Source organism: Neofelis nebulosa, chromosome 2 (assembly GCF_028018385.1).
Source record: "Neofelis nebulosa isolate mNeoNeb1 chromosome 2, mNeoNeb1.pri, whole genome shotgun sequence".
In the NCBI taxonomy this organism is placed as follows: Eukaryota; Metazoa; Chordata; class Mammalia; order Carnivora; family Felidae; genus Neofelis; species Neofelis nebulosa.
The window spans coordinates 148,439,996-148,453,856 of record NC_080783.1 but is presented as its reverse complement, the minus strand read 5'-3'; the positions used below and the strand labels follow the sequence as shown (position 1 = coordinate 148,453,856).

At 45.3% G+C, this 13,861-nt stretch overlaps 1 long non-coding RNA gene across 1 annotated transcript in view; it reads left to right on the top strand.

Annotated features, from left to right (window-relative positions):
• The window catches only part of LOC131504427 (uncharacterized), a 61,722-nt gene extending 48,523 nt beyond the window's left edge, over positions 1-13,199 (top strand). The window contains exons 2-4 of the long non-coding RNA XR_009257990.1: positions 453-721; positions 5,432-6,170; positions 12,909-13,199. This is a non-coding gene — a long non-coding RNA (uncharacterized LOC131504427). The remainder of the gene's footprint in view (positions 1-452; positions 722-5,431; positions 6,171-12,908) is intronic.
• The last annotated feature ends 662 nt before the right edge of the window (positions 13,200-13,861 follow it).

Below are 13,861 nucleotides of genomic sequence, written 5' to 3'. Positions count from 1 at the left end.
TTATGAAATTTATCACAAGATACAAGGACTCATTAAGGATTACTCAGGTTGAGTTAGAGGAATGTTTTCTTTGTCAAGAACACAGGCCTTGACCAACATAATTACGGCAATGCCAAAGAGTAGCCGGATTCCAATCCAAACTCAAGTGAATGTTTAAGGCCAGGAGGGGCGCATGATAGGGGGTGGGTGGTGGGGGCAGACAGGAGACTGTCGATTCTGGAAGAAACACCTGTGTAGTATTCAGGCCTGAATTTTAAATAGAAGCATTCAGTGCACACAGACCTCCTCATGGATGGTTCTTGTGACAAGGCCTCCCTTCTCACTCTTTTATTGAAAACATTTTCCCACTCTTCAGGGAGAAAAATAGATGAGCCTAGCATTTCTTTAGCAAGGACACTGCTGCAGGAAGCCCATTCAGCCCCCAATTCTTTTTTTTTTTTTTCTATTTATAGGTTTCAGCTTTCTGAGTCTCCCAGCTTATTAATGAACATGATTTCATTAACTCCTGGCTGGCAGACCCCCAAACTGAGGCCATGACTGGAGCCCATTTGGGCCAGTCTCATGGAACCACTTGCCGAACACCCAAAAGGTAAAATATCTGTTTATCTTGGAATGGAAGTTCTCACTCTTACAAGGTGTGCTGCTGGCAATGCAGAAGGGCTGTCTTCCCCACGATGAACTGGACGCTCTACTCCTCACCACCCAGAAACCTGAGATGAAGGTGAGGACACACCGGGACACCTTCCCGAGGACACGAACCAGAGGCGGTGGCAGAATTGCCCTCCTGCAGACAGGCAGGACTGCGGCTCAGAGGATGAGAGCAGGGAACGAAGAACCACAGCGAGCTGAGGCTGGTTTCCACCTCTCCTTCTGGGGGCCAGGAGGAGGGGGGTGGGAGAGGCGGGGGACGAGAGGCAGCAATGCTCCAGTGAGTGACAGGTGATGACACCCAGCTAGAAGCCTTGTCAAACAAATGGAGACCTATTTACCCCCCTACCACTAGAGATGGCTGTTCCCAGGGCTGAAATCAAGGGGGACAACATAAGGTCTCAGGAGGGCTTCATGGCCCTGGCCCCGGGGCAGTCACAGTGTGAGAAGGTTCTCTTCTTGTTCACATAGGAACAATGGACTTTAAACTCTATGACATCAGACCAGATATATAAATATATCTAAAATGTATATACACACACTCGCATAAATATTTGCCTCTCAATGTGATTTAAAATGCAAACAACTACAAATTCAACTTGTAGGTATTTTACTACCAAAGCATTCAAATCAATTAATCCCTTGCTTTGTTTTTCTTTTTAAAATAGCTTTGATACAAACTTTCCCAATTTACTTAACTCTGAAGAGAAATGCCTGGCACAACATGAAGCGAAATTTCAACCTTCATGCCAAAGAGCAAAACTTATTAGATAACTTGTTGAATTAAAAAAAAATTTAATGTTTATTTAATTTTGAGAGAGAGAGAGAGAGAGAGAGCGGGGGAGGGGCAGAGAGAGGGAGAACAGAATTGGAAGCAGGCTCCAGACTCCAAGCTGTCAGCACAGACCCCGACGCGGGGCTCAAACTCATGAACCGTGAGATCATGACCGATCATGACCGTGAGATCATGAGCCGAAGTGGGATGCTTAACCGACTGAGCCACCCAGGTGCCCCAATAACTTGTTGAATGTTTAAATTGTTGTTTTCTAACTCAGAAAGGCATCTCTTTTTCAGGAAAGAAAATATCGCTATGGTTCAGGGCAAGAGTGGTGTAGGTTTTAGGGTTTCCCCTTCTCCATCCCCATCCTGACCCTTTTGCCTAAATAAGTAATAATAATAATTCGTATTAAGTGCTTACTGCGTGGCAGGCAGGGTGCTCTACACTACCCTCAAGACAACCCTAAGAGAGGGGAACTATTAATATTTTCATTTTACAAAAGAAGAAACTTATGCACACTGCCACAAGGTCCCACCCAGCAGGGGAGTGCCTACCTAACTGCTACACAATGTTGTCTTCTGATTGCGGTATGCTCTGAGAATCTTCTAGAGCTTTACCACAGTTTTTCCTTTCTTACCACATAAGCAAAAAGAAACCATAGCTCAAATGCAGATTAATGCCAGAACTACAGACTCAAATGGAGTCATGTGGGGTTAGCATCTGTTTTGAAGGCTTTGCTTTCAAGTGACTGTGGATAGGAAAGCAGGAGGCTGGGCACCAAAGTGGAAACTGAGCCCGTGTGTCAGCATCGGTGGGGCCCCTATTTTATGTGAGGAGAACTCCTTTTGCCTCGGTTCCGTCATCTATAAAATGGAGTTGGCCGAACAGTCCAAATGCCAAAGGGTTGGGCACCTATATTGACGGGCCTGATATGAATCCCCAAATAGAGCCGCCTGCCTCTTAAAACCTTGCTTCTTCCCAAGCCATGATTTATATACACTGCTTTGTCTTTTATGGTTTCCTGAGTTAGTTGTTTCAGACTAAAATTTGTGTGTTATAAGCCTCGGCATGCATGATTTCTTAGGTTTTTAATTACAAATGTAGTTTTGACCTATTAAATCACGTGTGAGGTAAATTTACCATAACAAAGCCTTATTAATCCCCCACAATTAAGAATTTACAGTTCTTTTGCTGAACTTTTTATTGACCTCCCGTGAGGATACTTGCACAACTATTGCGAAGAAACTTTGTAGCCTCTAACCGGCAAGCCAGAGGTGTAGCAGTAAGATTATGATTTAGGAAATCACTCGGTACATGGAGCCAGACTTCCTGTTTTTACAAACGGCGTCTCCTTGAGGCCTTACAATAACTGTGTGAGATTAGCACCATTGTCCCTATTTTATAGATGAGCAAACCGAGGCACAGAAGCGTGATAGGAATTGACCAAGATTACACGGCCACTAAGTGGCAAACCTGGGATTCGAAACAGGCCGCCTGGCTCCAAAATGCGTGCTCTAAGCCCAAGTCTACACTGCCTCTTTTAATCATAATAATAGCAACAACAACAATAACAGCGGCAACAAACACATAGAGCACTTACTATGCTCCCAGCACTATCCTACGATAATATGGATGTTAGCTCATGTATTCTCATAGTAACTCCATGAGGGGGGTCCATTTCTTATATCCCCCCTTTATAGATGAGGAAACTGAGGCACAGAAAGGGTAAGCAACTTATTTGAGGTTACATAGCTGGAAGGGAGTTACCAGCCCAAGCAGTGGGCTGCAGGGTCACCCCTTTCCCCAGGAGACTCTGTTTCCCCCTCTGCCCACTCCCACCTCTGCTGCCCACCCTGGGAACTCCTGCCATAGCAAACTCGTCCCCCCCCCCCCCCCCCCGCCTCCCTTCTCCAAACCCACGGAGCACTTGCCAGCTGCGGGGCCTTCTCTCCAGCTGTTCTCATGACCTGTGAAGGTCTCTTGTGCTTCTGCCTGGGTGGTTCCGAGCTCGACTGCTCATACTCTCTGAGGCTCGGCTTCCTCAGGTGTAAGGTGGGGGTGCTGTGATGATTTTCTAGGGGGATGCATGTCAAAATTTGGGTATGCATGAAGTCTTCAAAGAGTGACAAGTTCTTTTGCATCTCTTATCCTCAAAGCCCAGTTCGGGTCCCTTCCTCTGCAAATTCCTTCGGTGGACAGTATAATCAGCTGGCCTCTGAGCTTCCCCAGCCCTCTGTGTATATATCTCTATTTAGCACTAATCGCCGCTGGCTTTGTATAGTGGTTGCTTCTGTGTGTGTCTGACTCTCCCACTAGACTCCGAGGTTCTCAGGGTCAGAGACTATGTGTGATTCATCTCCATGTCTCCAGATGCAAGACCAGGACTTCATGCATACAAATTCTTAAAAATGTTTTGGTGAATTGAATTCAAAAACAATGTGGCGGAGCTGTGGGCTCCATTAACAAGGAGCTGCATGGCCAGGTGGCTCTCCCAGAAGGCTGGGGGTCACTCCCATGATGGCAATTTAGAAACGGAGCCAGGGCGCCTCTGGCTTCATCTGTCCCCCCACCCCCACCCCTGCTCTCTGTTCGCCGCTGCTCAAACCACAGCTTTCCTGATTGAAGGCTTCCTTCCTTCCTCGGTGTGTTCCCTTCGCTGCAGTGTACCTGAAGTGCTGGGGAGCCTGAGTCCCGGGGGTGATTGGAGGAGTCCTCTGTCATTGCCTCAGATGGTGGCGGATGTACCAGACTTGCTTCTCTCCCAGGTCTCCTTCAATGACCTTCGCTGAGGCCCAGAAATTTTGACCTACGATTTTAGATTAAAAGCATCATCTTCCGAAGTTCTAAACTGATGGAATCATGGGACACACTGACAAAGGCTGTCTCCATGACCCCAGTTCCCCTTGGCATGCCTTGTTGGGAACCCTCATGGCAGAGAGAGAGCTAGATCAGAGGTTTGGGCCCTGGAAGGAGCAGCTTGTGACTGGGGGTGGGCATGTGGGTGGCGTGTGGGGAGAAGACCATGTCGGCAAAGAGGGCCAGGACATGGATGATGGGACGAGCGGTCTCAATCATAAGAGAACAGAAGATAGAGAAGGTGGGTGGTGAGGAGATGTGTCCTCCGGGCCCTCTGCTTCCTGATTGTGCCTACAATAAACTGGGAGAAGTCCCTTGTTGGATTTCTGGTGGTTGAAGGCCACCCTGAAAAAGAAGAAACTTAATCCCCACGGTGTTGCTTCCGTTAAAGGGCGAGGAGAGAGGCAGTGCATTCTGGCTACTGAGAGATCTGACTCTGGGGCCCCACAGAACCAGATTTCGATTTTGGTTCTGCTAGGGACTCTCTCAGGGATGCTGCACAGTTAGTTAACTCCTCTGTACCTCACTTTCCTTGTCTTTAAACTGTGGACATAAATAATAATGCCCCATGAAGCTCTTCGGAGGCTGATAGGTGATCCTGGATGGTAAGCCCTCAGGAAAAGACAACCAGGCTTCTGAAGAGAAGCAGCCCCAGCTGCTTCCAACATCCATGCCCAGGGTCCACTGAGGAAAGTGCCAGACCACTCAGAGGGACAGTGATCAGGAGCAGGCTGGCCATGACCCTTGTCTGCAGAACTCACCGGTGTTAGTCCTGGGAGGGTCGGATCCCAAGTGTCAGCTGATTAGGCCTGAAGACTTAGCTGTCTAGCCGTGGCCACATAGCCGGGGAGGCACCAGAGTTAGGCTTCTGCCTGGTGCCTCATGGCCCTTGGCCAGGGCCCTGGAAGCCAGAGGCATAGGGAACAGCAGGCTTTGTGAGGAAGGGTTGGGCCACTTCCCGGCCCATAGAAACCACCATCCTGAGACTTAAAGGCTCACAGAAGGAGGAGGAGACCTGCAGACCACAGGTTGCTGGCGGGATGGCTCTCTCTGGGTGAGGACCATTCCTAGCACTTAAATGAATTTAGCCCATTTTTCTTCCTTCTGACCCTTGCCTTATGTAGGTATTTTTTCTTGTTTTCTTCTCAGGCGGGACTTAGCTCCCTGCTCTGGGCTTGTGGATTTTCCCTTCCCCCATGCTCCTCTGCCTTCCCTGGTGCCTATCAGGGACAGGGAGCGATTGAAATTATTGATTCAATCCGTTTATCCTCCTACCCCGGTGCATCTCGGCTGGACCACTGATTCTAGGGCCGAGCCTCGGCACAGTCCGCTGGCTTCCTCCACTTGGTGCCGAGGGCAACTGGAGCTGCAGAAACTCCTGGGGAGTCATCAACGAAGACCAAGGACTGGGCTGGCAATGGACTCCGGTTCCCAAGCCAGCTGCAGCTACTGGATCCAGGGAAATTGTGACGCGGCCGGCTGTTCCGAAGGCCGGGCCCGTCAGCTTGATCCACTGCAAAAGAGGCAGACTTGACTCTCAACCTCCAAGTCCAAAGTTCCTCCAAACCTGCATCCTGAGCTCTTACAAGGAATCTCTGTGGGAATACTCCCTCCCATAGTATGGAATAAGTCATAGCCACAAGAATGAAGACATTGCTGTTCCTTGAGTGACAATAAAAGCATCATCTTGGGGGCAATTGTGACTGGACTTATCGTAAATGCCTTCCTCTTCTACTAGATTCCTGAAGTTCTCCTGCCCGCCTGCATTTATTTCCCAAGAATTCTGTGCAGCTGAAGTAATGTGCATGAATATTGCGTAACATTCTGTGGACGGATACCATATCGTAGAAATAATTTAATTGACGACCTGTAATGAAAAGAGCGCTGGGTAAGTCGCTTGGGTTGCAATTTCTCTATATAGTTTTACATTGCCAGGGATAGTGCTGTTGACATGAATAGGCCAGTATTGATTTCATTTAAAATTTTCAACATCTGAATGATGTGAGCAGTGATCTGTGGGAAGATACGGCGGAATTGTCGGCACATCCCTTGCTAACAAAATACCATTTTGAAAGGATTTTTCTATTAGCATTCACAACGAGAAGAGGGAGTGAAAAGGGTTATGAGAATGTTAAAATTTTCACTGACCAACGAAATATGAAGTCACCGTCTTCATTTTACTCTTAATTAATTGAGTTATTGGAGCTTATATAATCCTCTGTTAAATACCTAAAAGAAAGCAGGCAGGGACCTTGAGGTGTTGAATAGAATACTTTGTTTTCTGAAGGTAGTGACTTCAATGACCCCATGAGAAAGTGCCCGACCGCACGCAGACTCCCCCCTAGAAATGGATTTCAAATGCAGCAGCAACTCCTTAATGCCGCCCTTTTAATGAGTTCCAATTCAGTGGTTGTAACTTACCAGCATTTAACAACAGGAGCACAAATTAGATTTTCAAACTTCAGGGATGTGGTTTCTCGTGGTGCCTGAGTCCACCAGTTGGATAGCAAAAGTTTGAAGGGAGATAGACCCTGGGCAGGTGGCCCTGGGGATGATTTTTTAATAGCCCTCCTGTGGTAAACTAGGGATACTGATCGGGTTCCATTTTGGGGGCATGAGGGTTTGGGGTGCTCTGTTTGCTCATCCTGGAGAGAAGTTTCTAGGGAGAATGTGGACAGTATGTCAGGTGGCAGCTCTTGTCTTCATGTCTTTGTTGATCTGGAAGCTAACACAGATGAGCAGAGAGACAGGCTTGGTGGTGAGTGGACGTCCAAGTCCCCAGAGAGCCCCAAAGCTGCCTCTCAAGCAGAGTCAGCCTTCCTGCTTTCTAATGGCTGGGTCTAGCTTCAGGTCAGGTGGAGCAAAGAGGTTTGAAGGGAAAATACAGGGAGGGAGCTTTCCAGAATCACTGGTCACTTATCTGGTAGAAGAGTCCTCTGGCTGCAGATTCTTCCAGAAAATGGGTTCTTTGGGTAGTAGGACTCCCTTGCCTGCCCAGCCCACTGGAAGAGCTTGTCAACCTTGGGAAAGGAGGCCCAAGAGAACAACTGACCCAGTACACAGCAGGAAATGGAGAAGTGCCCCCCAGATGCTGCTTTGAAGGGAATGAACTCATTCTAGCTTCAGTTCAGGCAGTAACACAGTGGGGAGGGCAGAGACAAGGCTGAAGGGATGTCATGGCAGTGGCTTGGGTCTTCACGCCAAGGACGATGGGATGGCATGAACATGTTTTAAATCAACAGAGACACATCAGTGTCACATATGCCTGGATGTGTGGGCAAAAAGCAGTTCCAATACTTTCATTGACATTCTTGGTACACAATCTAGATTGTGAAAATATGTATCATTTCCATGGAACTCAATAAAGCCATTTTCATTTTGAAAGAAACAAAAAAAGTTCTGTAAACTGTTTTAAAAAACCAAATTGGTTTCTGGTCACTGACAAAGACTTTCAGAGAGGCCACTCTAATGATGACAGGTACCGTCCAGGCATGTGGCTAGGCCCAGGGTTCTTCTTCCAGACTGTTCTCTGTCCTGGCTTTGATTGTCCTCCCACCAGTCATAGAGTGGGGAACAAAAGTAAAAAGTCCACCACAAATTATCCTCGGGAAGCCTTTCACCCCAAGCGTACCAAAAGCCCATACTCTGGAATGAAGCCACCCCACAGGAGTGTGGCCTGCCACAAGGGTTTGCTACAGCAACCTGCCGGCAGCCTGATGTTCCCATCGTCGGCGACAGATCTGGGGGGGGGGGGGGAGGGGGAGGGGGCTTCCCACTGGCTCCGGAGACCCCCAAAGTGCCAGCATGTTGTTTGAAGCTGGGGGGAGAATGGGATGGTATCATATGATATTATATTCAGGGACCCTCCGGGCATCTTCCTGGTCGGCCACTCAGCCTCACTCTGAGGCAAGTGAGAGAGACAGAAAGAGAGAGAGAAGAGGAAATGGGATGGGAACATTCGTTTTATTATGAGCTAGCTCTGTGGTTTTAATTAGCCCTGAAAAAATCTGGACTGCTGGGCTGGACCACACGGAAGGCTGACTCCTCTAATCTGTCTAGGCCCAAGGAGCCTCAGACTGCAGCTGGCTCAGGGCTTTGCCCCTTCCTCCCTCAGCAGCCGGGCCGGGGCCTTACTGTCCTGTTGCTACAAAGGTTGACCCCCTGCACCGTGGGCAATAAGAAGGAGGCCAGAGAGACAAAGTGAGCTCGCTCTCAGTGCAGAGGAGGGAGGCGGCTCACCTTGTCCTGGGCATCAGCCCTGTGCCTGGAAGGCCTGCAGAAGCAGAGAGAACACTTCAGGAGAGGGACAAGGAGAGGGAGGGCTGGGCTCGCTGCCCCCATGCACCGCACCTTAACACAGCTGCGGAGCATAAGCTCTTACCCAAATGCCTGCCTTTTTAACTCCTTGAAGCCAGAAAAGTGCGACCCGATATCCTCTATCTAATCAACTAGTGCTCCTGTCCTTGAGATGCCCCACACATTGTCGCGTTAGTTCAGTTTCATATTAGCTGTGACGGCTTACCAGTACATCCTGAGGGAAGGACAGTGTATTTAAGGTGATTTGGGGTGGTTCATGGACACAGGTATCAAGGTATATTGCTTCATTTAGTGAGAAAATTATTCCGTTTAAAATTCTCTTTCAATCCTTCTAATTAATTCAGCAGACTGTCTCAATTGATACTGTGTCTTTAACACCTTTTTAATAACTTCGTCTCTCTTATTTTTTAAAAAAGTTTATTGAAGTATAGTTGACATCCAATGTTATATTAGTTTAAGGTGTACAACATGATGATTCAACACTTCTATACATTACTCATTGCTTTGCCACGATAAGTGTAGCACCATCTGACACTATACAACATTATAATATCGTTGACTATATTCCCTATGCTTTACTTTTCATCTCCGTGATTTATTTATTTTATAACTCGAAGTTTGTCCTTCTTAATCCCCTTCACCTATTTTACCCAGCCCCCCCGCCCACCTCCTCTCTGGAAACCTCCAGTTTGTTCTCTGTACTGATGAGTCTGCTTTTCGTTTGTTTGTTCATTTGTTTTGTTTTGAAGATTCCCCATATAAGTGAAATCAGATAGTATTTGTCTTTCACTGTCTGACTTATTTCACTTCCCACAATACTTTCTGGGTCCATCCATAGTGTTGCAAATGGTGGGATCTCATTGTTTTTATGGCTGAGTAATATTCCAGTGTGTGTGTGTGTGTGTGTGTGTGTGTGTGTGTGTGAGTTTCCCACATCTTCTTTATCCATTCGTGTATCAATGGGCAATTAGATTGCTTCTATCTCTTGGCTATTGTAAATGCTGCTGCAATGAATATAGGGGTGCATTTCTCTTTTCAAATTAGTGCTTTTATTTTCTTTGGGTAAATATCCAGTAATGGAGTTATCGGATTGTATGGTATTTCTATATTTAATTTTCTGAGGAAACTCATACTGTTTCCCAAAATGGCCGCAGCGATGTAAATTCCCACCAACAGTGTACAACGGTTCCCTTTTTGCCACATCCTCGCCAACACTTGTTATTTCTTGCTTTGTTGAATTCTAGTTATTCTGACTGGTGTAGGTTATAAGGTTTTTAGGTCATATTTTCTTTTTATTATTTATTTTTTGAGAGAGAGAGAGAGGATGCAAGTGAGCAAGAGGCAGAGAGAGAGAGGGAAAGAAAGAGAATCCTAAGCAGGCTTTGCACATCCGCGCAGAGCCCGAAGTGAGGCTGGAGCTCTCCTGGAGCAGGGCTCGAACTCACAAACTGTGGGATCATGACCTGAGCTGAAGTTGGATGCGTAAGTGACTGAGCCACCCAGGCGCCCCTCTCACTGTCTCTCTTTTTAACAGAGAGTAGGCCTCATTGCCAGAGTAGATAGCAATTGACAACAGGATATAGCAATAATTTAATGACATGTTTTTCTTTTTTACTTATTAATAAATTCCTTCTATTTAAGGTAAGTGATACAGATTGTCCTCTTACGTTAAGAATAAAAATGATCAAGAGTTATTCAATGTTTGCCAGGGACCAGAAACTGTTTTTAGTGTCTAACATATTTCATTTATTTATTTATTTTAAGAGAGAGAGAGTGCTTGTGCATGTGCACAGGGGAAGGGTAGAGAGATAGGGAGAGAAAGAGTCCTAAGCAGGCTCCGTGCTGTCTGCACAGAGCCGGACGTGGGGCTTGATCCCACAAACCATGAGACCATGACCTGAGTAGAGATCAAGTGTTGGACACTTACCTGGCTGAGCTACGCAGGTGCCCTGGTATTTAATGTATTTTAATCCATTTAATCCTTGAAACAACCCTGTGAAATAGAGCTACTCTCATCTCCATTTTACAGATGCAGAAACTGAGACAGAGAAAGTATAAATAGCATGCCTAAGTTTACCCAGTTAGTAAGGGGTGAAGCCAAGATTCTGATTTAGGAATTCTGACTCAGGAGGGAAGGTAGTGGGGTGAATGATACTCACATGCCATCCTGACCCTCCAACCCGTGGCCCTCGTGAATGTTATGCAGATCTTCCTCCAAATAAAAGAAAGGACATGATATCTGCAGACAGAGGACCTGGTCTGCGCATGGCCTCCTTTTACTATCGTGAGGCACCAGGGAGGGCCCTGTTGGGAGTCTCACTTGTCCTGTCTTCCTATCTGTGAAACAGGAATTCAAACGGCACTGATGTAAAGAGATTTTATTCTAGATGCTGTTCAAGAACCTTTAGAATGAGTGAGCTGTATCCCTGAGTGAATTATTTTCAGAGGTGAAACTGAACAGCGTTATGTGACTAATTTCGAAAATCTCCACGCTTGAAAAATATTTAAAGATATTTTTCATGTTATAAACGTAATTCATCTTTTATTATGGAAAAGGACTAAATAACTGCATATAGTTAGTGAAAAGAAGGCTCCCCCATTGACACCTTGGTCTGTTACCCTTTCTGATACACACATACACAGATACTATGTTTTTTAAAAATGAAAATGAGATTGCATCAAACATACTATTTTTTGACTTCCCTTTCCACTAAAACGTTCTATTTTCTCTTGCTCTGGTCATGTCTCCTTCTGAGAGGCAACTTTGCATGTTTCTGATTGGGAGACACTGAGGTTTAAAATGGCAGTCTTGCGTCCCTACTTCTGAAGATTGTAAATGAAGGGTCTATGATAGCTGGCAAGAGCCATTAGTGTAACAAGATATCACTCCCAAGTCAGGGAAGAAATCCTTTTGTCTATATGGAGTTTGATCCCTTTGTATATTTGGGGCCTCATCAAAGGGGAGGTTCAAGATAGGCTTGCTTGTTTTCCACATAAAACTCAGAAAATTGCTTGATTTAAAATGCAATTCCTCTCCTCTTTTCCATTTGTCATCTCTGAAACATTTTTTAAGAAGTGTTAGACCTAATGGAGTAACAAACTGCAACGTAGTAATAATATTTTAGGTAGACAAAAGCTCATTCTGGTACGAAAACAAAGACAGTTACAGCCAATGACAGTGGAAAAGGAAAAGAAATGTTGCTTCTGCTCTCAATCAATCTGAACTTACCTAATTTAAAAAGTTAAGCTGTTTCGAATTTTGTAATTGTTCTAATGGGGAGCCGGCAGAGACATTATGTTATTCTAGCATGTTCTGGAATGACAACAACTTTAAAGATTTTTTTAATGCTTTTCATTTTGAAAGTCTTTCCAGATTTCAAGTCTTGCCTGGTGGCCAACCCTTAGTGTTCTGTGGCTTTGTGGAGACATGGGCTCACCTCCTCCTGGTGCCTCACTCCCTTCAGCTTTAATTAATAACGTACAGTAAAATCCCTACTATCTAGCCAAGTCACCATTGGCTGTAATCTTGTCTGCTCTCGTGAGCCAAACAGAAACACATACTTTTTCTTGTTCAATCACCTGCATCTGCTCTTTAATTTACAGAGGAATCTCATTTTGCTCTGTGTGCCCCTCTCCGTTCTGTTTATTTATTTGCTTCTCATATTTTTTTTTCCCAAAGAAAACCACAGGTAAGAAGCTATGCAAATCTAATATTGAAGATTCTAATGGCAGATGCCTTAGTTCCTGACTATCCAAACACTCCTTCCAACTTGTGGCATATGGAAGGACGAAGAATTCAAAAAAGTACCCTGGTGGAACACAGGGAGGACTTTATCTTTAGCTAGAGCAGTGGTTGAAAGTGGGTACATGTAGCTGGTTACATTGCTTCAAAGTGTCAAGATTGAATTAAAAAAATTTTTTTTAATGTTTATTTGTTTTTGAGAGAGAGAGAGAGACAGGGCGTGAGTGGAGAGGGGGCAGAGAGCGAGAGGGAGACACAGAATCCGAAGCAGGCTCCAGGCTCCGAGCTGTCAGCACAGAGCCTGACGCGGGGCTCGAACTCACGGACGGTGAGATCCTGACCTGAGCCGAAGTCGGACGCTCAACCGACTGAACCACCCAGGCACCCCCGTCAAGGTTGAATTTTAATGCTGTTCTTCCTCTTGAAGTGTGCAAAAGATTGTGGATCATGGATGGCTGTGTTTTGTATTCACCTCTGTTTCAGGACTAAAACGCAAGCAAACCTAATGTAAGGTTAGGATCATATCTTTACCTACCTACCTTTTTTTTTTTTTTTTCTTGGCATTAGAACATTCTTGTGCTACTAAAAGTGAGAGTGAAGCGTGCATTCAAATCATCACCATCGCCATAACCATCACTCAAATCTGCAAACCCAAGTCTGTGACAGAGGACCCTAACTTCATCCATACACCAACAGCAGCCCTCAAATATGAAGCAACAAGGCTTAGGTGCCCTTTATATTATCAATGTTATAATAGAATATTGCACATAGTACCCTGCTAGCATTTTTGGTACTTTAATGCTATGATTGGGGTCCTTTCTTCCTTCCTTCCTCCCTTCCTTCCTTCCCTCCTTGCTTCTTTCCTCCCTTCCTTTAGTTCTTTCTTTCTTTCATTACTAAATACAAATTTTATGTACTGTGATAAAGTAGTGGAAAGAAACTGTGTCGTTCTCTTGAGCTAGTAGAAATAAGATTGCTGCTGAAAACCTTGAACTCCAAATTCTCTGGCTTTCATGGGAATGGAATTTCAACTCTAATGCAGCATTAATGGGGTTTTGCATTGAATTGCCTTTTGGGGTTTGATTTGCCTTTTAGAGAAGCTGGTGTTTGACTGCATGTTCAAACACGGCATGTATTCTTATGAGCAATGTGAGATTCAAATAAACACAACGAGTGTGTTCATTCTGATGACCTCCCCATCACACATTCAAATAAACACAAATGTTCTCAAATGTATAAAAGCAGCTGTGTTTATGTCAACGTGCAAAGCACCAGATATATACATTCAGATTCACTCATCTATCTGGAACCGTGTACCTCCGCTCATCGTTAAAAATTTAGTGGAAAATCATGCATGGGGCATGTGTAATGTGCAATTTTCAAGCATACACACATCTCTAAACAAATTTTCTTCAAGCATGTTACTGACATTTGTTCTAATTGAGGATGAAGCCTGGAGAAACTTTGAAGTTTTTGAAAACAAAACAAAGCAAAATGCAAGTTGCTACCAGAGGGCACTA